General features: G+C 40.2%; 1 long non-coding RNA gene across 2 annotated transcripts in view; it reads right to left on the bottom strand.

Annotated features, from left to right (window-relative positions):
- The window catches only part of LOC108535010 (uncharacterized), a 197,196-nt gene that overhangs the window by 143,778 nt on the left and 39,895 nt on the right, over positions 1–13,523 (bottom strand). The gene's annotated exons all lie outside the window — the stretch shown is intronic.

Genomic DNA, 13,523 nt, shown 5'->3' with positions numbered 1-13,523 from the left:
TAACAGAAGAGCAACACTAGTCTGTTACACTATTACACCACTACACTATTAAAATCCATCCTAAAATCTAAGAGTATATTTTTTTATTTTGACATAAATCTTTGCAACAAAACTTTAATGACCTTAGATTGATGTGGTGGAGTGTCTCTCCATCTTTTCTAGTATATGTTCCACTCATAGACAGACTTTCTCCAAATGATAAGAAAGATGGCCAGTGGCCACCCCAAATTTACACTCCATCCCATTAGCAACCCTGGCTAAATGAGTCTCTGCCAATGGCTATGTCATAAAATTCCCAAGGACACACTTATTGGTGTGGGTCACAAGCTTACTGTTGTTCCCAGGATTTTCTGAGTCAGCCCTATTCAGAACATGCAGGATTTATTCTTCACAAGAAAGAGGTTCATTATCGGCAGAGAGAAGAAAGGGGTGCTGGAGAGACAGAAACAACAGTTGTCCTTGAACCCTGCCCAGAACCTCCTCGTCTGGATGAAGACCTCTTTCCCCAGCTCTCACATAATCCTGGAAAAAAGTCTGTTGGTGCAATTAAGCCTCTCTTGGTGCATTATTGTCACCTGTCTACATGCAGCATTCGACAGTTACACAGTAAATATTCATGGATAAGGGCATGAAGAAATGAGAATACAATTTCATGAAGCTCCAAGCAGAGGTATCAGTGACCACAGTCAATCAGAGTGGCTGTCATGGTAGAAAAGGAATGTGGGTTTGAAAAAGATGGAGAGAGGGTGATGTTTGCTGGATGTGTGAGTGTGAGAGTGAGGGAGAAGCCTCCCACTGATGGGAACATTGTCTTCTACATATAAATAGCAACTTGGCAGCCACTTGCCTTAGCTTTTCCAAGTCACATTTTAAATACACTTTCCTATTGCCCCATACCTGAACTTGTCCATGTCAGGCCACAGATACATATTTGAAGTTTAGAAAATACCAATCCCAGAACTCTAAACCCCTCAGCTTCATCAACAGAAAATGGACTCTTACATTACTCTATGCAACCTTCTTGGGGTTCTCTCATCAGTTCCTTGGATGGAGTGGGTAAGACCTTCAATTTCCTTCAATATAATTGTCCATTTTACATGTGAGGACGCTGACTCAGGAACTTAAATTTGGCCATAGCAACACAGCTGCTTTCTTTCTGAAGCCTGTTCTTGGTTGTCACCGTAAGTCACCATAATCCCTACAATCAAAGATTATTCACAGAAAAAAGTGTGGTGGGGCTGTGCAGAAATGTGACAAGGAAACACACATTTGACTGATGCATGTTGAGTTCTATAGATGTAGAAAGGCCCTGGATTCCATGATTTCTGGATTTTACTTATCTGTTTATTTTAAATGTATATAGAATAATAAAATTTAACTGGAAAGTAAATTTCAAGATGGCGAGGGGATCACTTTTGCCTATTTTTTTTTGACACAAACCTCTAGAGCCTAGAACAGTACCTGGCACACAGTAGGCCCTCAAAAAAAAATAAAACCTATTGATTAAATATTTGTTGAATACTATTCTAAGAACTTTACAGTATTTAATGTGTTTAGTACTCACAACTATCTTATAAGGTAAATCTCAGTATCCTAATTTTATAGAGGAAGAAACTGAGACAGAGAATTTAAGTAATCTGGCTGAGGTCACATGGATTCTAAGTCATGGAGGTGAGATTCAAAATCAAGCAGTCTGGTTCCAGAGCTTGCCCTCATAACCAGGTAGGAACCATACGGGACAGTTGTACTAGTTACCAGTTGCTGTGTAACAAAGCGCCCCAGCAGGTCCCAGCTTAAACTATCATTTTATTTTGCTCAGTTTTGTTGGCTAGGAATTCAAAAATAGCATAGCCAGGCAGTTTGTCTCTAATCCTCTGGACTTAGGTAGGGCAACCGGGATGTCTCCATCTACTCTATCTCCATCTACTTCCAAGATGATTTCTTCCCAGGCATATCTGATGCCTTGCTGGGAATGACTGGAAAGCTGGTCATAGCCAAACCCCTCTCTCTCCACATACTCTTGAGCCTGTCAATGTGAAGGCTTAAGGTTCCTGGAACAAGTATTTTGAAAGACAGGAAGTAGAGGTTACCTAAGCCTGGGCCTGGAAACTGGCACAGTGTCACCTCTACCTTATTTTGTTGGTCAAAGAAGCCATGGGGCCTGTCAATTGAACCCCACCTCTCAATGGGAAATATGTCAAAGAATCTGCAGCCATTTTTAATCCACCAAAATGGAAGTCCAACTCAGTTGGGAGATAGTGCCTGCCTACTTCACATAATTTTATGGCTACCTCCTAGTTCACAATCACAGTTCTAGAAGAATGCTCTTCCACAATGAAGTATCAATGGCATTTCCATGTTAGGAGACCCTTTTGTCATTACGACAAGACTTCACTATTATAGAACTTAAGCATTTCCTTATCTTCACACAAATCTTTGCAACCAAACTTTAATTACTTTGACTGGGGGGAGGGGGTCTCTTCAGTCATTTTAATGTGTGTTTTATGTTTCCAGATGCTCAATCCTAGTTTTAGGAGGAAATGTCTCTCGTTATCATAAAATTTACATGCTCATACATTTCATTGAAAGACTTATTCTTTCTAGGTGATAATAAACAATTCAGTAATTTGGAGGAAAAACATCACAGAAATAATTGTGAAATGGTCGTACAGAAATCTCCAGGAGAGGAGAAAGAGGTAGGGCAGTTACGTAAAAGAGCAAAAGAGCAAGACTCAGTTCTGCTCCTAAAATTCATCCCATATCTTGAAAAGCTTGCTCCGTCTCTGGGAACCTAAGTTTCACCACATGTAAACTGAAAGGCTTTTACAGATAGGACCCTCAACTGTGGCTCAAACTTCTCCTCTTGCTTCTAGTCCTAATTCCACCAATAACTGTAGGCCTAAACAAAAGTTACTGTAAACCTAAACAAAGGTACTCATCTTGAATCTGATAATAATGGTGGTGATTCTGCAAAGAGAGCTAGTGTTCACCAAATAGTCTATGTACAGTCCCACATTTTTCAAACAGTCCTGCAGTTAGGATAGGGTCATGTAATCAGTTCTGACCAGTAGACTCTGAGCAGAAGGAATGGTGTCACCTCCAGGCCAAAGCAGATGAGAAACGAGGTCTACTTAAATTTAAAATCTAATTTTTTTTTTTTTTTTTTATTGAGACATCGAGTCTCACTCTGTTACCCAGGCTGGAGTGCAATGTTGCAATTTCAGCTCACTGCAACCTCTGCCTCCCAGGTTCAAGTGATTCTCCTGCCTCAGCCTCCCAAGTAGCTGGGATTACAGGCATCTGCCACCATGCCCGGCTAATTTTTGTCCTTTTTTTTAGTAGAGATGGGGTTTCACCATGTTGGTCAGGCTAGTCTCAAACTCTTGACCTCAGGTGATCCACCCGCCTCAGCCTCCCAAAGTGCTGGGATTACAGGCATGAGCCACTGCACCCAGCCTAAAGCCAAAATTTTTAACCTATTCACAATATGGTTTCCTTCATTTCCCTTTCTATACAATTAGGAGTGTGTTCCAATTAATCTATAAGGCCCATCAAGATCTAAATTTTTTTACTATTATAGCTTTTGTGAACACAATAGTGGAATTCAGAAATTGGCGTTCAATGCTCCACAGATCTACATTGACAATAAGAATAAGAGTAACTTTATTTGTATTGATTAAAAAGAAATTACATCATCTTCTGGTTGTGTCCATGTTCATCGTGTTTGGAATTTTTCTTTGTAATTTGATTATTTTTTTGATTCTTATTAAGTAATCTCAGGTTCCACAGATTCCAAGAATATGGGTTTGAATTGAAGGACTCAGGTGGAAACAATTCAGATTTGTGTCAGCTTTGATCAAAGCTCACTCTTCTTTACAGACACAGATTCAAGCCTGAAATTCATCTGAATGATGTGGCAGTGTCCCGAGTCTTGGTCACTACTGAAGTACCCAGGTTTGTTTTCCTAGTATTTGTTGTTTGTTAACATTCAACTTCTTTTAATTTTAGTAAGTACATGTGTCACTCTCTTGAAAAATTCTGAGTTTTGACCATTCAATCTCAAAAAAAAAAAAAAACTCCAGTGAGGCTTGGAACTCCTAAACACCAGGATGGAAATGAAAACAGGAAGGAGGAAAATGGGTTTAACTGAGTTCTGCCTGTGGAGGAATCAGCTTCCCTCCCTGCATGTTCAGAATGTCCTAAAAGCAGGTGTTTGCCTGCAATAAAGACAACCGCAAGAAAAAAAAAAAAAGAGCAACATAGAGTCTTCTTACACAGAAATTGAATAAATGGAGAAAGTCGGGGTAGCTAGGGTGAGTGTAAATGTGGACATCCCTGAGGAAAGCACTCTGCATGCTGGCAGTAGGGGACCCAAAGCAAAATGTCCAGATTCTAGCCCATTGTACCTACAGAGAAACTCATTTGTCAACCATCCCTAAGCTTCCTATTGCCTTGTTCTTATATATGAATGAGTGACAATCAACAGGCATTTGAGAAATGGCTGCAGCTTGCCCAAGAAAGATCGAGATAAGCAAAAAATGTGCTAACAGAGAAAACCAGAGATAGTACCCCAAAAAAGGAGGAAAACTAAACACTATTTTAAAGACGTTAGGAAAGTATTTATATCCATAAAATAAGAATGGGATGTTACATCAAAGGAATTAACCCAAGACCATCAAAAGACAAAGTAGAAGAAATCCCTCAGAAGTCAGAACAAAATGAGGGAAAATCTACTAGGGAAGCATCTATGCTTATAAACAAAGAGGGAAAGATCCAGACAAATAACATACCAGACACTGCTGCCTCTGGGAAGGGGGATTAAATGGACTAAGTGTAATTCATTTTTTACATTATATATTTCTGTATTATTTTAATAATTTTATAATTATAAATTTTCTGTATAATTTTATATTACACAATTTTCTGTATCATATATTTCTGTATTATTTATTCATGTGTGATTAAAATATAGTTCCTGCTTTCATCTTACTCTCATCAAATAATTTTTAAGAGACTGTCCTCATATGGACCTCCCAACAAAGTATAGAATATGGTGACCCTCTGAGAAGGTATTCCTATTCCTGTTTTGAGAAGGTACTCCTATTCCTGTTTCTCAGCTGATTTTTTGATTCCACTAGACTGAATGAATGCTTCAGACTAGAGTTTTGCAAAAAGAAGTTTTGCCCATGCACTTACTGTGAATATATGAAATATATATTTGGTCTCTGCCCCTGGTTCCTGGCACAGAGCTACTAAAGCCCTGTGATTTCCTGAGCAATCAGGGTGCTAGGAGAATCTTTTGTTCGATATTTAGTCTTTGATCTGGTTTCTAACACAGACCTCCTAAATCCCTTGGAAATTCCTGGGTGGTAGGAGAGTCTTTTGTTCTAATGAGGTGACTACTGGTGAGTGTCTAGGTGGAGGCTGGTCACCAGAAAGACCAACCTATGATTAGAGACTCAGAGCTTCCAGTCCCATCCTCCATCCTCCTGGAGGAGGAGACAGGCTGGAGATTGAGTTAATAAGTAATCATGCCTAGGTGATGAAACTTCCTCAAAAATCTCCGAACTACAAGTTTCAGAGATCCTAGACTGCTGAACATGTTGCAGTGATAGGAGGGTGGCATGCCAGGCAGTGCATTAAAGCTCTGCACCCCTTGCCACATACCTTCCCCTGTGGCATCTCTTTCGTCTTACTGTTCATCCAGATGCTTTGTCATAAATCAGTAAATGTAAGCAAAGCACTTTACCGAGTTCTGTGAGTCACTCTAACAAATGATCAAACCTGACAAGAGAATCAAGGGAACCCCAAATTGACAGCCAGTTGGTCAGAAGATGAAGAGGCCCCTGAAGTGGGGGACAGTTTTGTGGGGGCTCAGCCCTTAACTTGTGGTATCTGACTCAAACTCCAGGTAGAGAGTGCCCAAATTAAATTGAATTATAGGACATCCTGTTGATGTCTGCTGGAGAACTGATGTATAGCAAAACACACACACACACACACACACACACACACACACACTACACATCTAGAGTCAGAACTTTTCTGTGTTGAGAGCGAAAGTAGAGTAGGAAAAAGCCATTAATTTGTCTTTTTCATACCTTCCACTTACTAAACCAGAATTTCTCAAAATGAGGCCCCGGAGATTTTTTTTAACAAGCCCCTCTCTCAGGTGATGCTGCACATACCAAAGTGATGAGAACCATTGCTTCAGATTCTACTTTTGCCCGGAACTGATAAAAATGGAGCCACCAAGACACTGCCCTCCCAGGAAGCCAGCAGCTTCCCTTGCAAACATTTTCTGGGGCTACCACGCAGCTCTTCAGATTTCCAGATCAAATTAATAGTTGCTTGACTGTCTCCAAATCTAAATTTGTGTTGGACTATTCTAGTTTGAGAAGCTATAACAAGAAATACTAGGTGGCATAGACAACAGAAATTTATTTTTCACAAAATTATTTATTTATTTAAGAATTTATTTCAGAACAGAAATTTAGTTCCGAAGACTGGGAATTGCAGGAACAACGTCCACCCAATTGGGTTCCTGGTGTAGGCCCTCTTCCTGGCTTGCAGATGGATGCTTTGCTGTATCCTCTCATGGCAGACAGCTAGCTCTAGTCTCTTTCTCTTCTTAGAAAGATGCTAATCCCATTATGGGGACTCTGCCTCATGACTTCATCTAAACCCAATCACCTCCCAAAGGCCCTTCCTCCTAATACCATCCCACTGGGAGGTAGGGTTCCAACATCCCATTGGGAGGTAGGGCTCCAATATTCCACTGGGAGGTAGGGTTGCAACAACCCATTGGGAGGTGGGCTTCCAACATATGAATTTGGAGGGAACAAAATCATTCAGTGCATTACATGGATCTTGAAATCCAGAGGTATTGGGGTAGTGAGGGATGTTAAACGTGCAACAAGTTTGGATTTTTCCAGACAAAGATCACAGCAAAAGCATAATTACAATGTTTGGGGATGGCTCAGCCTTGAGGTAGCCCAAGGTCTGAGCCTGTGGCTAGATGGCTAAACCATAAACCTCCTGTTTCAAGATCAGCATCATCACCTGATGTTCTAACAGAGACAAAACACGCTTCCAAAGCCAACCTATCCTGGAATACAAGCTCTTTAGATGCTGAGCTTTTGTTTACTCCTGAATAAATTCAATAAAGTGCTGTAACCGTTATAATAAATGTAGATGTCACTAATTGCAACACTAGATTTTAAGAGCAACGCTAGTGTCTCAAGTGGCCTTTAAAACTGAGTAAAATCACAGCCAATTCAAATTTAATTAAAACTATCAGTTTAATTTAGTTTGCTTTTACAATAAAAACTATACTAACCCATTAACTGCCTTCTGAATCTCCCATTACCGGGAGCAACCAGCAGCTTGTAGGCCTCCACTTTGGTGAATAGTAGGATACATTCATTTACCTTGTTATGCAGTGAAGTTTCAGTTGTTCTAGATCAAGTAAATGGCCAGTTTTTGTCTTTGAAAATGAAACTTTTTCAGGTAATTCGCCATGTAGATAGAATAGGCTTTAGTCCAATTTCTTGTGCTTTTGAAAATTCATCCCAAAGGGGCCTTCTGAGGGCTTGATCATGGTATCCATTCTTGAGTCGAACTCACAGTTGCCAAGAAGAGATCTTTGAAAACTGAATAAAAGAACACTGGGAATCTGAGCAGTGATGATATAACCCTAGTCCTGCTTGTGTAGAGCTGGTGTCTTGGAAAAACCTTTTCCATGTCCAGAGGCTCAGTTTCCCCATGTGTCACATTGAGGATATTGGAGCAGATCTATACTTCTACAAAGTCTATTTTCATGACAGCTGTCACATCCAGGTATTACCTGACAACACTTCTAATTCATATGTACTGAGTACAATCAGTTTCCAAGGCACCATCTGCTTCAGCCTCATCCTAGACAATAATATTTATGGACTCATGCAGTTTAATATACCCATTATATATTTTTACTAATAAGATTTAAGTAAATATAAAACAACTAGAACTATTTAAAATGCTTAGCTAACAGCATCTTCCATACTCCCAGGGGTCTATATACCACATTTGGAGACTATTAGCCTCCCTGACCTCAGAGATCCCTTTCTGCTCCAGGGATCTGCAAGTCTATGAAAAAGAATTGTATCACTTTACTCAGGTGAGCCAATGTACACACACAAAAAACGAACTGCCTGCAGGGCGTATTTGCTTCACAGGCAAGAAGGTAGTGTCCGTTGAGAGAGAAGCACTGATAGAAATAAAATTCAGTGGGTTGTATATTTTATTTGAGAAGAAAAGAAAGGCATCCAGTAACTTGGCAAATTTATGACAAACTGGACAATCCAGCTACATGTTGAGGAAAGAAAGATAAACATGTAGAAAAGAAGAACTGAAGCAAGAAGAGAAAACAGACAGACCTGTGAAAAGGTTTGCAATCTTTTAATCACTCATGAGAGAAAAATTTGGAACACAGAAGGAACCTGCCTACGTCTGTTTCAGCCTGGGTGATATCCCTGTGTTTATGGGGTGCACTCTACAATGGGGCATCCTGGCTTCAGGCTACCCCTTTTGATGATAAAACTGTAACGAGAAAAATCGTAAGCTAAGGGAATAAACTGAAACTAGAGAAGAACCCACATGTGATCTGGGTGGGTCCACCTCACAGGGTGACCTGGAAAGGATGTGAAAGGAGATTAAAGGATGCTAAGGATGAGGTCATTGTATTAGTCCATTTTCACGCTGCTGATAAAGACGTACCTGGAGACTGGGCAATTTACAAAAGAAAGAAGTTTAATGGACTTACAGTTCCATGTGGCTGGGGAGGCCTCACAATCATGGAGGAAGGTGAAAGGCACATCTCACATGGAGGCACATAACAGAAGAGTGAAAGGGGTTTCCCTTTGTAAAAACATCAGGTCTCATGAGACTTATTCACTACCACAAAAACAGTATGGGGGAAACTGCCACCACGATTCAATTATCTGCCACCAGTCTCTCCCACAACAATGGGAATTATGGGAGATATTCAAGATGAGATTTGGGTGAGAACACAGCCAAATCAGTCATTAAGGGAATAATTTGAGATTTATATAAAAGGCTGGGTTTTAGAGAGAATCGGGCCATAGCTTCTCTGGAGGACATTGAGTGTTGTGATATTCAGGTAGTGTTGTGATATTCAGGTAGTGTTGTGATACTCAGGTAGTGTTGTGATATTCAGGTAGTGTTGTGATATTCAGGTAGTGTTGTGATATCAGGTAGGTTGTGATACTCAGGTAGTGTTGTGATATCCAGTTGTGAGATTCATTTTGAGTCACCTGCTCTCCTCACTGGCACGGCTGCATGCACGGAAGCCCGGACTAGGAAAGATCACCATAGCCTGTGTAAATTGATGCAGACCAAAAGATGCTCTTCCTGTTTTAACATCAACCAGCAGGTGGCAGAGCCAGGAAAGCATCAGCAGTAACCCATATAATGGGAAAGAATGAATAGACAAACAGACAATGACCAAACCATATATGACAATAGAACTCTGATCCACAACATCTGCAGCATCCCAGGAAGCCAAACCCCAACCTCTGCAGCAATCAACCCAAAACAAAAGCTTGGTCAGTAACACAAAGCTTCCTTAAGTTTTGGCTCTACTTCCAAATTAGAACAAACCAAAGAAAGCTAAATATGTTCCCCAAATCAATCACATAGTATGCCTTGCTTCTAGTTAGCCGCCTCCAGCTTCCCCATGCCACAGCCTCCAATCAGGCTACAACCAAAGCTTTCACTTTTTTTTTTTTTTTTTTTACTCTAAAGCTTTCCCACTTCCCTGCCTGCCTTTGAATCTCTGCCAACTGTAAGTGATAGCAGCTGACTCCTTTCTATAGCAAGCTCTGAATATATGGCCTCTGTTTGTCTTCATTCAGGCAGGCTTTATTTCCACAAACAAGACGGCCCCTTATCCTGCTCCTGTCTGAAATTGTCTAAAGTTTTGACCAGGGCTCGCATGCACTGCAAAGTCTGGTGGCTTAAGTGTGAGATAGAGAGATAGATTGCATGCCTTCAGGCTGTGCCCATATGGTCCACACATAATTTTCATGTTGCCCCTTCACTCAAGACAAACAACACAACACACACACTTGTGCATGTGCACATGTACCACTGGGATTGGCTTGAATCATTTATGTACAACATTGAATTATTTATTTTCTCATTTCAAGTGTGTTAAATGCCTCCACCAAGGTTTACCCAGGTATATGCTAACCCTGAATTGGGACATTTGCTTCAACTTATGTCACACCTAGGACAGAAATCAAGTGGAGGCAGATCCTCACCAAAAAGATTTAATGAAGACACCACGGCTTATGGTGGTATCTATAGCCAGAAGACTATGCTTATGATGGACTCCACACACAAATCATTTTCTGATGGTTTTGAGACTTTTTTCCAGGGGTCAGCAAACTATGACCTATGGATTTGGCCCACAGCCTATTTTGTAAATAAAGTTTTATTGGCACACAGAAACACTCATTCATTTACATTTTGTCTATGGTTGCTTTTACTCTGCAAAGGCAGAGTTGAGAGGCTGCAATGAAGATAGTATGGCCTGCAAAGACTAAACTATTTGCTACCTAGTTTTCTACAGAAAAAGTTTGCTGAGTCTGCTTAGCTTCTCCATGAACTCTAATGAATGGATGCCCCAAGTTATCCTGTCATTTGATTAATATCCTGACACATTCCTTAGGTGCCAGCCAGGCTGAGCATCCAAGTAGAAATAAGATAGCATTCTTACCTTAAAAAAGCTCTCAGGCCATCAGGAAAGAGAAAGAAAAACATCATCCACACAGGGTGATACAAGCAAAGAACAAAGAAGTAAGATTGTAGGCAAGGCTTCAGGGAGGAAGTCAGTGAGCAAATTATGTAGACCTTGTTCTTCCCCAACCCGGATCCATCCTCAACATTTTCTGCTCTGTTCTGTGCCCTGGACGCCCCGGAACACTACATCTCCCATGTTCCCTTGTGTATTAGTCCATTCTTAATGCTGCTATAAATAATTGCCCAAGACTGGGTAATTTATAAAGAAAAAAGGTTTAATTGACTCACAGTTCCACAGGGCTGGGGAGACCTCAGGAAACGTACAACCATGGTGGCAGGGAAAGCAAACACGTGCTTCTTCACATAGCAGAAGGAAGGAAAAGAATGAGTGTCCAGTGAAGGGGGAAGCCCCTTATAAAACCATCGAATCTCGTGAGAACTAACTCACTATCACAGGAACAGGATGGGAGAACCCCCACCCCCATGATTCAATTATCTCCACCTGGTCCCTCCCATGACCTAAATCTCAAGATGAGATTTAGGTGGAGACACAGCCAAACCATATCACCTTGCCTGCTGGCAGACAGTTGGGTTTGAACAATGAGAAGTACCTGTAGATCAGAAAGTGGGAGAAGAGAGAGGCCAGAGTGTTTCTTCCCTGCTTCACCATATCTCTGAGAGTATCTTTGTCTCTGCATGATAACAGGTCCTTTCAGATGCTCCTCTCCCACATTCCAGTTATCTCTGCATTTCCATAATGCTATGTACACCGAGGCATTGAAATGGCTTCTTATCATTGCCCATCTCTAGTATCTTCACACATCATCCGTTGTTCATTTTTGTAAGGCTGTCCATATCTCAGTCAATAAACTCCCTGCCCTTGAACCATCTGAACTTCCATTTAGACCATCAGTTCCTTGCTGGGACTTTGACCAATACAGCCCTTGTCTCTGTCTCTCTGTAACTCACTTAGTTAATCAACTGGCCTAACCCACTCACTCTGGACATAAAGTCAAAACACATTCACTCAACACTTACATGAACACACAGCATTATATCAGAGGACAGATATTTAAAAGCTGGTATTTATATTCAAAAAAATGTTTATTATCAGCCTTGCCCAGGCCCATTTTGAGAGCATATTTTAAGGATAAGAAGCTCTTTCCATGAGCAATCAGAGTCTATGTCAGGCCTTCCATCCATATGAGTAGATGAGCATCATTATAAGCCTGCTCTGGGGATTGCAATGTTCCCAAACATTATTGTTACACAGTCAACAGTTATAGTGAGTAAGGCACTCATTGCTCACCAGTAAGTGGCATTGGCCTTTTTGTTCTCTTCTGAGTCAATCTCTTTATTGTTTTCACTCCTTTGGTAGAGATTGTTTTAATATGTGCCATTTCTGAGCAGATTCTCTCAGCTCATCTTCAAAATTCTGAAATTCCACTTGTGTTCCCACTGGACCATGTTTGTTTATAAGGTCACAAAGGGTTTCTTTAAACTAAATCAAGCTGGGTAGCATTTCTGTGCCTGAAGTTTTCTATAAGCAATATCTGCAACAAGACAGAGGGGATTTTAAATCATTTCTAAGAGACTTAGATCCATGTCCGGGCTGACCCTAAGGATATTTCTCGCCTGTTTTATTTTTTTATGTTGAATGACATAATGGATGTGAAAGTTCTTTGTGAACCACAAAGACCTTTCTAATGTAGGGGATTATGACGATGATCTCAGAGTTTGGGAACATCCTGTCTTCTCAGGTTTATTTTATTCTCCATTTTCCAGGGGTCAACAGATTCTAAAGGAGAACAGGACTTTTCTCCAAGACCTCCTATTTCATTTTGGATAGAAGAGAATATAATTAATAATACAGCTATTCATTCAATTACTTATAAAATATTTATTGGAAACTTTCTATGTGTCAAGCATTGAACCAGGGTGCTGGGGAAAAAAATGACATAAAAACATAGTTATTGTCCTTAAGGAGATTAACATTAATTTGGTTCTTACTCTGTGACAGGCACAGAGCTGAATACTTCACACACATTATCTCTATTAGTCTTCAGAACGATACTAAGGTAATTACATTATCCATATTTTACAAATAACATGTAAAAACAAAAACAACCATGTCAATGATGAACATTTATTGAGTAGTGCTGACTGTGGGTCAGGTAGTGACCTAAATGCTTTATAAGCATCTCAACGAATCCTCAAAATATCCTTAAGAGGATTACATTATCCCTATTTCCCAACTAATAACTAACATTTATTGACCACTTAATGTTGGTAAGGCATGGCCCTAAGCACTTTACATGCATTATCTCATTTAATTTTTTAAGAACATCACGAAGGAGATACCACTATTATCCGAGTGCTTAGGCTCTAAGTGCTTAAGGAATATGCCCAAGCTCATCTAGCTGGAATTAGTAGAGTTGACACTCAAACTCAGTTCATTATAAAGCCCACAGTCTAAAGCATGCCACTAGACTGCCTCTCATGAACATATTTTATTCCCGGGATAACTGACTCTCAGAGGGAAAACAAACAAAAAGATGTCAAGGCACACATCACAGCCAACATTAAAGAGGGACTGCTGGGAAATACATCTGAAAGCAGATACTGCCTTTATTCACTTTACAGTCTTTTTGGATAGTCGGTGGCTTCGAGTTTTCAAATATAGACTGCAATTTATCTTTTTTTTTTTTTTTTTTTTTTTT

The sequence above is a fragment of the Rhinopithecus bieti genome, unplaced genomic scaffold, assembly GCF_001698545.2.
Source record: "Rhinopithecus bieti isolate Rb0 unplaced genomic scaffold, ASM169854v2 scaffold_12151, whole genome shotgun sequence".
Lineage (NCBI taxonomy): Eukaryota > Metazoa > Chordata > Mammalia > Primates > Cercopithecidae > Rhinopithecus > Rhinopithecus bieti.
Note: the sequence above shows the minus strand (reverse complement) of the source record. Positions and strands in the feature narration are given on the sequence as shown.